Here is a 13,644-nt window from a genome sequence, read left to right as displayed (position 1 = left end):
ACTCTCTGCAGTGTATCGGAGGGCCTGTTGACCAGTCCCAGCACAGCAGAAGCTGCCACTGCCAGTACACAGGGGTAGATTTATTAAGCTTGGGGAAGTGATAAAGTGAAAGGTGATAACGCTCCAGCCAGTCAGCTCCTAACTGTCATTTTTCAAACCCAGCCTGTGACATGGCAGTAAGGATCTGATTGGCTGGTCCTATATCACCTTCCACTTTATCACTTCACTGAGCTTAATAAATCTGCCCCACAGTAACAGTGGGAAGCGGAGGGATGGAGAGAAGCAGAGCCAGACTGACTGAGGATCACAGTGCAGGCAGGTACTGTAAGCAAACTATACTGTATATATATTATTACTTACTATATAATGATGATTGAATTATGTAGGATTTATTTTTTATGGTAGGTGGGTAATGGACCGGACTGCCTTAGATTACAAGTATATTTTAACATACATCATAATTATGATATTGTAATAAACATCATGATTCAATTACCAATTATTAGAACATCAATTCAGGATGGTGTTTGATCTACAATTATGTTTTATGTTATTGTGCCCAGGTACACTTGTAATATAAGACAGTACTATTAACTCCCCGCCTACCACAAAAATAATTCCTATAGTGTACTTTAAAAAAAAGAAAAAAAGGTTGTCATGCCTTGGGCCCCTTGCCAGAGTCTGGCAAGTGAGGTGGGACTCCTCTCTTAATACACCCCTGCGTACAGTAGGCTGTCTAGACATGAACTAGGGCATGAAGGAATCCAGTTGGAAATGTACATGTGAGACCATAGGAACAGTTGTAGCAAACCCTGCACGCCTGGTAGTTATAGCTCTGTTGGTTAGTGCATATAATATACCTTTGCATGTTATCACACAGGTGTCTATTTAGAAAATGGCAAGAAGCCCAATATATCTAGAGGATACCACCAGTGAGAAGATGTTTTCTAATGAAAGCTTCCTCATGCACAGCCTACTGTACTTAAAAAGAATCACTGAGGTACATGCATTTCCTCAGCAGAAAACAGCAGAAGAAAATACTGAAAATAAGTTTTATTATTTGAGTAATTTTAATTGAATTTTTTTTTATATTGTTTTCTCTTGTTTTTAAATTATTATTAGTGGACCTGAAATGTCAATTTGTGGCTTCCAGTTCCAATGGGTACGTGTGAATGAGTAAGTAAAGTATTACAACTCTGGACCTGTGTCGCAGAAACAGATGGTTATTGCTTACCTGCCTTGCAAAGAATTTATTGACAAATTTTGGCAATAACAGATTTCCTTTTCATTGTTATTGCTGCTTTTTGACAAAAAATTCCAGGTAGTATTTCAATATGATTTTTTTACTTTTTGAGTCTATGGGGTCTATTTATTAATATCAGTGATTTGCCCAGTTAACAGTTCATATTGCCGCACCTCACAGCTATTTGGTATCCAGTCAGAAGGTTGACATTATCCATGCCAATTTACATAATGTTGACACTACAATGTCAGCATTAGAATATCAACATGGTTCAAATTGCCAACATGACAATTGTCAACATCTGCAATGTCAACTTGTGAAATGTGAACATTCTGTGGATGACGATGGTTAGGGTTAGAAACCGCCAGAAGGGTTGGGCTGCTACAGAAGATTAGAGTTATACCGCTTTTATACCTAAAATAGCGGGTCGCAGCCGGGAGCCTGACACGGGTGCTACCCGGCTGTGACCCGCGTCAGCCCCCTTTTAGACCGGAGTCACCAAACCGGCATATTGCCGGGTTGGTGACTTTGCCGGTGACGTGTGACCGGGGTGGTGCTTGGAGATCACATGATCTTAAGTTAAGGGTCCTAACACCCTATACCATGGAAATCGGTCTAACTTATTCTTATTAATGCAGACCTGCCACCTTGAATTTACAAAAAATGGCTGAGATTCAATGATTCAATGATTCGTTTAAACCCCTAGGGGCTACACAGTCTAACCGGAATATCCATCTGGACTCTAGCTGTAGAAGTGATTTCCCTCTATCCCCTCCCCAATGCGACTCAGGGACATGGTCGATGGCTTTATATTTTAAACTGGCAAGATTATGTTTGTGCATGAGGAAATGACGGGCTACTGGTTGATCACTGGCCCCTGTGGCCAGAGCTGCTCGAATAGCTGACCTATGTTGGGTAAGACGTACCTTGAGTTGGCACTCCGTCTTCCCAACATAGTACAGCCCGCAAGGGCACATGATGACATATATGACAAATTTACTCGTGCACGTCAATGGCCACCTAATGCTGAACCTCTTACCCGTGTGGGGGTGGGGAATGGAGTCCCCACTTATCAGATATGAACAGGTTGTACACCCTAGACAGCGGAAACAGCCATTTTTTCGACTGAGGAAATGTCTGGATGGCTGACTGTCTAGGAAACCTGTGACATCCGTTTTAACCAGTAGATCCTTCAAGTTTTTTCCACGTGTAAAACTCGGCCTCAGTTTACTCTTGTGGAAACAACCTAAATCGGGATCTGTGGCAACAATTTGCCAGAGCTCCTTGGCTCTTTTTACAGTGCAGGGGCTTTGTGTGTTGTATTCATGCACCCAAGTCACCATATCGCCTTTACTGTGGGTCTGTGTACGGGCCTTATTCTGATGATTGGACAATGCTCTCTTATGGGCCTTCAGGAGTTCCCTCATGGAGTACCCCCTTTCCACAAAATTATTGGACATGATGTCCAATTGCTCATCCCTTACAGCCAGGGCCGGTGCAAGGTTCCTCAGCACCCTAGGCAAATCTTCGGTGAACCCCACTCCCCACAATACTCAGCCCCTCAGGTGAAAAAGTGAGAAAGCTGCATCTTATAAGTTCCACAGCCACTTCGTGATAATGTTAGCACTGCGTGAAATAATATTTTCTTCACATACAATTTAACGGCAGATAGAGACCACTGCTCACCTCACAGTTTGACATACTGCCCCATTAATCTCCTATAATAACAGCAACACCCCTCCCCACCTTTCTCCTTCTCCCTCCAGCTCCAGTGCTGGAGAGGGAGTTGCAATTCTGCATCAATTTTCCCCTCAGCAACTCATGTGCTAAAATGCACTTGGAGGGGAGAGATATGCAGTGACAATGCCAACGCAGGACAGTGTGAGGGAAGAGAGAAGCCTGCTCGCCCACCTGCACTTCCGGGGTCAGACTGCAGCGAGTGGGCTTCAACCTTGTCCTGCTGACAGAATGAGAGAACCTGAGTGAGGCCAGTGAACAGGGGATCCGCGGCACTGTTAGGACTCACATCAGATTATCCTCATGTTCCATCTCGGGAATGGTGGTATTTTGGGGGTGGCGCCACGGCCGTGGATAGGAGGAAGAAGGTTGAGGAGGAGGAGCGGGTCTGTGAGAATAGAATGCTGCTCATTGGTGGATGATCTTGGGGGAGGGACCAGCCATGGGAGCTTAGCAGTGCAGAGACCGGGTTTGTCTCTGCAGCGATCATTAATATCGTGCAGCACTAGTTGAGGATCTAGGCAGGGGCAGGAGTTCCCTGTAAATGGCATTGCCTCCCCCCCAGCGTCAGCCTAAACAGAAGAGTGCTCATACATCCGCTGCTGGACGGCAGTCACCGGCTGCAGCTGAACAAACTGGTCCGGCGGCGAGTGAGTCCAAGCAGGGCACGATCCATATGACTCACCTACACTGAGACAGCCCGCCCCCAAAACATGCTGCCACCCTCCCTCTCGTACTGTGTGAACTGGACTAGTGAATGGCTGATCTAATAATCTGTCCGCCCTCAACTCCTCCCAGCTAAACTGCAGGCCTGATCGCCCCACAGTAATCACCTCCCTGCTGCGATGCCGCTACCAGGAACATCGGCACTGTAAGCACTGCAGCAGGCAACTCAAAAAAACAATTGCCAAGCGGGAGAGTAAGTGAACGGCTCAGGAGGGGTAGGCAGGGACAAGTCCCGGACATGCAGCTCCAGCCCCAGCTGCCAAAGCTGACATCGGGTGAGCATGGAGCGGATGCCTCACTTGTCTCATCCCTCATGGCATTCCACTCAGCGCCGCCCTTCAAGTACCGGCGCCCATAGGCAGCTGCCTAAAGCTGCCTAGTGGTAGCGCCGGCCCTGCTTACAGCGGGATTGCTGTTATTCCTACACACCCTCAAGAATTGTGCGTAAGGCAGACCCCGAATGGTGGCCTTTGGGTGAAAACTGTCCGCGTGTAATAATGTGTTCCGGTCAGTAGGCTTGGTGTATAGGGACGTATGAATCTGCCCCTCACTCAGTTCTATCTGAATATCCAAAAAACAAATTTTATGTTTATCCTTAGTGATAGTAAACTTGATGGTGCTGTCTGACTTGTTGTGTCTATCAATAATATCTTCCAACCTGCTGACATCCTGTTTCCAAAATATCAGCAGGTCGTCTATATATCTATAATATAGGCACACTGCACTGGAGATGGACATATCCTCAAAGAAGAACAGGCAGGAAGGGGGTAAGTCCATTATTGTTATAAATGCACTGTTTTTCACTGTTTGCTTTGTCTGAAGAAGGGGAAGCTATCCCCGAAACGTCACAAATAAAGCATGCCCCACGGGGCTTTTATGTACGTTAAACCTTTGGCTTGAAGAGTTTCTGAGTGCCGCCTAATACTTGGTGATCATGTTTATATCTAAAATGGCCTAAATCATGCACTCTCTAATGGTTAGCCAAGCATCTGTGGCAGCTAGCCACACCCCCTATAGCGGCCAGCCACACCCCTAAGCATGAGCCTCCAACCACTGTATCCCCCCTATGGGCCATTCACGCCCTAGTCTGACATTGATTAACAATATTGCATTTTAACTATTAACATATCACCTGCAGCTTATTGAGGGTCTACAGAAAGTTGCACGTAAACAGCAGACAGCATCAGAAGTGCTGTGTGTTGTGGCACTCAGAATAGTGACTTTCCACAGCAAGTGACTGATCTGTCACAGCTTCAGCTTTTGGGGTCTATTTACTAAACCTTGGATGGAAATAAAGTGCACGGAGATAAAGTCCCAACCAACCAGCTCCTAACTGTCATTTTTCAAACACAGCCTGTGACATGGCAGGTAGGAGCTGATTGGCTAGTACTTTATCTCCATCCAATGCTTAGTAAATAGACCCCTTTGTGAATATTTGAAGCCAGTTACTCCAGAAGCAGTACCTTGCTCAGCAGTAATACACAGCAATGTGCTCAGGAGTAGTGCTTCCACATTAATTCTCATTAACGATATAATAATAATAATAATAATAATAATAATAATTGTATTTATATATTGCTCTTTCTCCAACAGGACTCAAGGCACTTAACAGACTTAACATAATACATTACAGAAACAATGAAGAATAGAAAAAGCTTTTCATAAAATACATAGAGCATGGAGTTATTAAAGGGACAATTATAGAAATGCTTGAGTAAACTAGGAAAGTCTTGAGTTCATTTTTGAAGGATTCTATAGTTGGGGCCTCTCGCACTGTACGGCGAAGCGAGTTCCATAGAGTTGGAGCCACATGGCTTAAAGCTCGACCCCCAGATGAATTGTGGGATATTCTAGGTATGTACTGCATGTCCTTCATCCACAGATCGCAGTAATCGAGTGGGGTAGTATGGAATCAGAAGCTGCTTCAGGTACCTTGGGCCCTGGTCATGTAGTGCTTTGAAAGTCAGCAAGCCAATCTTGAAGATGATTCGCCATTTTACTGGCAGCCAGTGGAGGGAGTAGAGAATGGCTGTTATGTGGCTGGAACGGGGCTGGTTAGTTAACTGCCTTGCAGCTGCGTTTTGTACCAGCTGTAAGCGGTACAATTCTTTTACTGGGAGACCAAAGTAGAGGGCATTGCAGTAGTCTAATCAAGATGATACAAATGAATGTATGACTTTAGACAGATCTTCAGAGGGAATTAAATGCTTGATTCTGGCTGTGTTCCTCAGATGAAAAAATTAGAATTTGATTGTGGCTGATATCTGATGTTTAAGCATCAAGCCACCATCCAGGACAATGCCGAGATTCTGCACATGATCAGTGGTTTGTATTTCTGAATTCCCAAGTGTAAATCCAGTTGGCTGGCTATTCTGCAGTCTTGTCCTTTGATGTTGCGGTCTTATCATAAGGACCTCTGTTTTATCAGGATTCAGTCGCAGCCAACTGGCACCCATCCACTCCTGGAGCTCAGCTAGACAGCCATTTAAGGTTGTTATGGGATTCTCAGTACCCGACACAAAAGACAGGTACAGTAGTGTATCATCTGCATAGCAGTGGTAGACCAGGCCATGGTGTCTGACTATTTCACCCATTGGTAGCATGTATACTGCAAATAGCATGGGGGATAGTATAGAATCTTGTGGGACACCACATGGCAGTGGTACTGCCATTTGTCAGCAATAACTTGGCTACACATTAGTAATGCTGAACAGTTTGTCAGATGTCCAAATAGAGCACAGTATTATGCCAGCAGTACAGTAGTAGTGATGCCTTTTAATATTAATGTCAGTATTTGCTCAGCAGTTGCCATCATCATCTTCATCACCTTCTGATGCAAGTTGAGGCATCAAGATGTAATGGTTGTACCTGTGATTTGTCTCAGCTATTGGCCAATTAGAGGCCAGTAGCAGATAACCAAAGTTATACAAGGTGATATGAACACTAAGGGCCTAATTCATGTTTGTACACTAATAGCTTGCAGCTGCAAATCTTAAGGCTATGGAACTACTACACATTGCAAATAAAGATGCTGCTCATAAAAGGATATAGACGCCTACCGGAGCCTTCACAAAGTCCTCAGCAACTACATGGTAGAGTCACATTATTATGACCACCTCCTACACTTAATGTCGTCAGTGCGTAGCACATGAAGTACATCACATGTCCTGCCCTGGCTTAGTAGGTATATAAGGTGTGTGATAGGCCGTCTGCACACATATCACTCGTTGCTATCATGGGTAAAAGGGGCGATTTATCCGAGTTTCAAAAAGGGGTGATTATCGGCTTTTGGGCCAAGGGTGGCAGTATTTCTGAAACAGCGCAGTTTGTGAACTGTGGTGAAGGTGTATCATGACTGCTGCAAATAACTGCAAATAACCGATGTGGAAAATGCGGAGCACCCCGTGCCATTGATGTGAGAGGTGAACGGCTGGTATGAAGGTGTGTGATGGCCGACTGACAAGCTACAATGGAGCAACTCACCATCAAAATGAACCTGGGTGCTACCAGACATGGCTCCCCATCTAGCTGCTGTCCCTGCTGCACACAGCGGTTACTCTGGCTATTAGCTGGTGGTCATAATAATGTGACTCAACTGTGTAGTTCCCTACGGAGATCCCAGAGAATAGGAATAAGTGGGAGGTGTAAAGGGTGTGACATGCAAATTACACCATGGTGGGCTTGCTCAGTGCTGTTCAGTGCCGCAAATTCATGATGGGTAAGTCTATGATGATACGATTCGCCTTGAGCGGTGTCCTTTTCCTTCACTAGGGAGATGGGTAGGATCCAGGTTTTCTCTACCATGAGTGCAAAAGAATTCCCAAAATTTGTGAGTCCTTCTGACATATTAATAGGGGGAAAACAGTCTACTATTTATGCTAGCAGAGGCTTGTCTGATCATAGAACACTCCTCCTCCAATCTGACCATCAGTTAAATCCATCTGCATGTTCCCTCCAGCCTCCATTCTCAACCTGCATTGATTATGTGTCTTTCCTGGGAGTATATAAATTAGCTGCCAGCAAAGAATTACTGGGAGTATAGCACAAACACATTGTAAAGCCATGTTATTTTAAAGTAACCGAGATAGATGTATTCCTATCTATGTGCATTGCCACTTCAATACGTCTTTAAGCAAAACACTTGCCAGTACTCAGCACAACTTATGACAGACTAGGCCGAAGTATCCGGCCCAATCATCATTGAAGGGTTATGCCAAGAGCTCAGGCAGGGGAGGCTTGGCATGCCTCCTGAAGATACACCTCCTTTCATGCCACAAAAGGATCTTCACCCCTTGAGAGCATAATGAGGGGGGGTTGATTGATTTAGTAGGGATAAAAAAAAGTCAACTAGTGGCAGATCAGCTGTATTTGGGGGCTGCTTCTCTCTCAGAGGGGGTGCTAGAGGGGGGTGCAGTTTGGGCTGTGTGGGAAAAGCACAGCCTCTGCTTCTCACACATTGTTCTCCTCCTCTTCAGCCGCTCACCCCCTCCTCTTCCCCTCCTCAGAGCCGTTGAAACCATAAAAGCTGTGCTGGACTATTGTGTGGCTTGGGGACAGCTGAGAGGATTGAGTTCTGCCGTTTCGAGGCTCTCTCAGAAAGAGAAGGGAGGGGGGGGCAGGACAATTGTCACAGAGTCCCCTGCTTGTCACACAATAGTCTAGGATCCACTTAGGCTCCTTTCTCACTAATCTGCGTCCCTGGGGGGTTAAATATGGTTACATTTTCATTAGGTAATAATAGCAGAAGGTCGACTAATGGTAACACGGACCTCACCATTGTGATGCAAATGAGGCTCAGGGCTGGCACGGTCAACGTTACATGGAGAGAGTGTCATTGCTTGAGTTCTCAATGGAATTCCATTCCAAGGAACATTAACTCCTTCTTAGCCTCTACTGGCAGGCCAAGTTCCATTTGTTTAGATTGAGTTTCTCACTTTATAAGCCATGTGTGTTTATGCCCTTCAGATCACATGAACGTTAGCTTTCAACACTTCTTGATAGACCTCTTGTCAACTTTCAATGTATGTCCCCAAAAAATCACATTGAATTTACATGCCAAAAACGGGATGATGGCAGTTTTTGCATAGTAGTTTAATAGGAAAAGGAAAAGTAGATGTCTGTTTAGCTGTATTTTTTAGGAATTTCTTGATCACTACCCTTTGCTCCTCCGTGTTTTCAGGCATACGGTTTTAGTATCTATTGTCTCTCTGCATAAGAGATTGTATTTATGTACTGCTAATTAGAGAGATTTTGTCTTCACAGCATTTAGTGACCTTAACAAACCAGTGGCGCCTCATGCTTGCAAACTAGACTATTTACATGAAAATAGGATTTATTTAAAGCCCAACAAACTAATCTGCCTTAGTAATGAAACACAAGTACATTACTTAGGATGAGAAGCGCTTTAAGCTTAACATTGTCAAGTTATTTTGTGTACAATATATCAAAACCACAGGTACTGTGACACTATTAATCCTTTTTAACAAAATATGGAAAGATGATTGGTTATTGTTATTTGCCTATAGTGGTAATTTGCTTGTATTTGTATAGTTTGGCTGTGTGTAAGTGTGCAGATGTATCTCTTTCTGAGCGTCGAGGTTACAAGACCAGGCAGAGGTCAAAATCCGTGTAAGTACAATGTCAGAGTTCAGCAATTAACATGGTGTCTGCCATTCTGTTGCCATTCAGAGTAATGGGAAAAATAATCCTTACAGCAACTACAATAATTGGAAAGTAATCAACACAGAATTCAGTTTATTTCCTTTCTGTACACTGGCTGTTTCCAGGCTGGGTGCATTTTACCAGACTGTATTCACATTAAGTTAGGTTTCAAATTGACAGTTAAGTTTCATGACTGCTTAAATTTAGAGTTTTATAAGACTTTAAATAACACACATATATCAGGTTAGAGACGGGCTCGCTGCTAGCTCACTATAAGAAGTGAATGCATTAAGACGCATTGTTCATACAGAGATTTGAAATATGTAAATAAATAATTATTAGTTTATTCTCTCATATTTCAACAGAACTTTGTTTACATTTATTGTGTGATTATTATGTTTCTGGTTTTGTACAGTTTCTGGCACAATCAATAAACCATCTTGGAAATAAAATTCCTGCATTCAATAGTGGGGGTTTTTTTCCACCCTCCCATAAAATGATAATTTCTTCCTTTGGCAACTAACGAGATTTTCCAAAGGCCTGTTTTAGTGGCCTTCTTAACAACTGCCCATCTCAAATGGATGCTCAGTTTTTGAGGATAGCCTGATCCTTATAACTTTTTCCATTTTTGTATGATGAATGTTACAGTTCTGGACATAATAAAAGTATTTTCATTAATCTTATTTTCACCTTGATTGTTGCTGTTCAGTAAGCATTTATCAGATTTATTTTTAATTTTCTTTGATCTACGTGATGAAGCTTTGTTGGAAATGGACAAGGTATATTTATGACCTCACAGACAGGTGTTTTGTTTTTTTAAATTAATTGAAACAATAATTATACACAGGTGGATTCTAGAAATACCTGAGATATATATATATATATATATATATATACTGTAGGTGAATATTAAAAAATGGGGTGAATACTTACGTAATTATTGTTCGTTTTTATTTATTATTGAAAAAATATTTATGTGTGAGCGTGCGTATGCATGTGTGTATGTCTGCGTGTGTGCATGTGCATATATTCTTGAAAACCATGATCATAGGAGCAATGTACTCCTTTTTTTCGATACAAATGGGACTACTTATGAATCAATAATAAGTAACCCCTAACTCTGGCATGTTTGATGGAGAAAGTCTCTATAATTTCCTAACACACCCTCCCCCCCCCCCCCCCCCCACCCATGTAACAATATTGTCTGCAGCGGCCCCAGCATCTTTTTCCGCCACATCAGTATCAGTTCTAGTGCAGGGGGCCTGAGGAGCAGAATTTCGGTTAGCAGTTCTCCCATTGCCCTAATCCTTAACTGTAACCCTCCCACTAGTGCCTAACCCTAACATGCACCCCCCCCCCCCCCCCCCCTTGGAGCAGTCTAATACCCCTCTTACACCACCAGCATACAGCACGGGTTATTGCACATGGACGTGCATAACCCATGTTGCTAGCTGGTGTAAACATGTCCAGTTGGAATAGTCTGGGTCGAGTGACCCGGTATTCCAACTCGGGAAGTTTGCGGGGTTGAACACATGTTCAACCCTGCAAACTGTGCAGTGTAAAAGGTGGCGACCCGGCTTCCCGTTTACACTCTGTTTACATTAAATGCTAGTGTGCCATCAGCCTTAACTGCACCCCCTGGGTGCATTAAATAACCCGGCATTCTATAGAGGGTCTATTGGCATCAATGGGTGGTTCTAGTACAGCTAAGTAAGATATGAGGCATCATTTACCCGTCAGTGTGATTTAATTTGAATGATGTCATTTTGTGCAATACATTGGTTGCTATGTTTTAATTGTGTAAAATGTTTACAGACATATGTCTTTATGTTTACATATGCTTGCTGAGACGCACAGAGCTTGTTGTTCCATTGTTGGTAGTGTACCACTCTGGACTACAGAGGTCCAGTGAGGCACACTATTTTATGCAGTCACGCTGACAATATTGGTTTAAAGATATTTTTTTTTCACTGCGTGCAGGGCCTTTTGCCCATGCTCATATGATGTTGTTGTTTTGCACTATGAGGACATGATGTACACCGCTCCTTGTCTGTTTACAGCGGGTTGCCATGGTCGCGGACGCCGGATGGGTGATGTCACTTCCGGCGCGATGGGTCCAGCCGCGTCCGGAAGTGCACGCTACGGAGGGCGCTTGCCGGGACCGGGTGCCCGCGGGAACAGGCAGGAAGGGGGTAAGTCCATTATTGTTATAAATGCACTGTTTTTCACTGTTTGCTTTGTCTGAAGAAGGGGAAGCTATCCCCGAAACGTCACAAATAAAGCACGCCCCACGGGGCTTTTATGCACGTTAAACCTTTGGCTTGAAGAGTCTCTGAGTGCCGCCTAATACTTGGTGATCATGCATATCTGGGGTATTGCCCCCTAAGGAAGGCACCGGAGCCGGTGAAGTGTGGCCAGGAGTGCCGGAGGACTTGGGTTGCTATATATATATATATATATATTAGTGAATACTGATAGTACGTTCGAGATAATGTACAAGATTAATAACAGCAATGATAATACACCATAGTCCTGTGCAGTATGATGTAACACATGCATAATTCAATTACATAGTCAGGTACCTCATCCCTAGAGGATTGGGTGGACAGTAGGGCCCACCGGGGGGTTCCCCTATAGCCCTGTGGGAAAGTTCGATCCTGTTGTTGATAATCTTTGTTAGCAAGCCGAAAAAGTCAAATGCAGTTGGAGGGTAACATGGGAAGCTCCCAAAATCAAGTTGCTCACTTCTGATCCAAACAATAGAGAAAGAATAAAAAAAACACTAACATAAGGTGCTAAAGTATGTTTGATTAAAACAAAGTAATATGGTAATTTACAATTTGTCCTCTAACTGCTGCTTGTGTGCAATAAGTACTCTGTACAAACAGGACAGTGATTAACATGTTCACTATCATCAAGCTGGTGTACACAGTCTATTATATGACCCCAGAAAGACAGCATGACATCAGTGAGTTTTTGTAACGCAAAGCAAGCTCTCATAGAACAAGTTTTCAAGAGCACAAGAAATGTAACATGCCCAAGGGCTACATGCCAATGGAACCAAACAGCCTGGCTGTGGACCACTATGGGAATATAGACTTTCCTTAGCCTAGCCTGTGATCATTTTCTACGCCCTTCGCTGAGAGCTCTTAGCTCTTTATCAGAACAGCGATCCTAAACCGATGAGGGACACTTTGTTCCTTACAACAGACTCCAGTTAGATTACAGAACACCAGATAGGGGGGAGGGAAGTGAAACATGGAACCAGCAGTTTAATCAAGGAAACAGCAGCAGTTTAGAATACGGCCATCAACCCCCATTCCTGCCTATTTAACTAAGCCCCAATTGGGGTGTCTACATACTTACTGCTACCTATACCAAGACCTACATCTTGCCCTACACTCGTCACCCTCATGTTCATTTCCATTCCTTGAAATGTATTTTTTTGATGAGCCATTATTTATGTTGTACCTAAATGTTATGCAGCACCTCACAGATATTTAATCATTCATATCTGGTCCTGCCCCAGTGTATTCCCTGTTGAAATATGTGTGTACTGTTGGCAATGGTATGGCAAAGTAATAGTATGCACCAGCGGATCTTCCAAATGACCAGGGAGCCCAATGTTTACCAAGTGGATTGGTTTATTTTGAAGTAATCGGAGTAAGCCGTACTCACAGTAATACATGTACCAGACTCTTAGCATGGAGCAGGCACCAGTCAGTGACTGTAAGGAGGTAGTGGTGCAGGAGTCAAGCAGTGAATAGCACATGTGGAACCAGGGGCAGTTTAAGAGATGAAGGGGCCTGTGTGCAAACTCCATGTGGGCCCCCTCGTCTCAGAGGCACAGTAGATTCTGGCATTACGTAAGAGACTACTTCACATGCACATGTCTCTGGGAAACATGGCGTCACAATGTTCCTGGTGACTAGTGGTGGCTGTGTGGTTCCAACCACACATTGCCGGGGGAAGCCGGTTAGCACATATAAACATACATGTAATGTAGTATGTAATACACTGGATGTGTTGGCTTGCCTTACCCTCATGTTTCTGTCGTACATTGGGCCTAATTCAGACCTGATCGCAGCAGCAAACTTTTTCTCTAATGGGCAAAACCATGCTGCACTGCAGGTGGGGCATATGCAGAGAGAGTTAGATTTGGGTGTGTTCAAACTGAAATCTAAATTGCAGTGTAAAAATAAATCAGCCAGTATTTACCCTGCACAGAAACAAAATAACCCACCCAAATCTAACTCTCTCTGAAAATGTTATATCTA

At 43.7% G+C, this 13,644-nt stretch overlaps 1 long non-coding RNA gene across 1 annotated transcript; it reads left to right on the top strand.

Moving 5' to 3' along the window:
- Positions 1–247: 247 nt before the first annotated feature.
- Positions 248–5,392, top strand: LOC135057986 (uncharacterized). The gene is made up of 3 exons (XR_010244510.1): positions 248–319; positions 4,394–4,473; positions 5,300–5,392. It is a non-coding gene; the product is annotated as an uncharacterized LOC135057986 (long non-coding RNA).
- The last annotated feature ends 8,252 nt before the right edge of the window (positions 5,393–13,644 follow it).

Source organism: Pseudophryne corroboree, chromosome 3 (assembly GCF_028390025.1).
Source record: "Pseudophryne corroboree isolate aPseCor3 chromosome 3, aPseCor3.hap2, whole genome shotgun sequence".
Taxonomy (NCBI): domain Eukaryota; kingdom Metazoa; phylum Chordata; class Amphibia; order Anura; family Myobatrachidae; genus Pseudophryne; species Pseudophryne corroboree.
The sequence above is the reverse complement of the archived record's forward strand: the minus strand, read 5'-3'. Positions and strand labels throughout refer to the sequence as shown.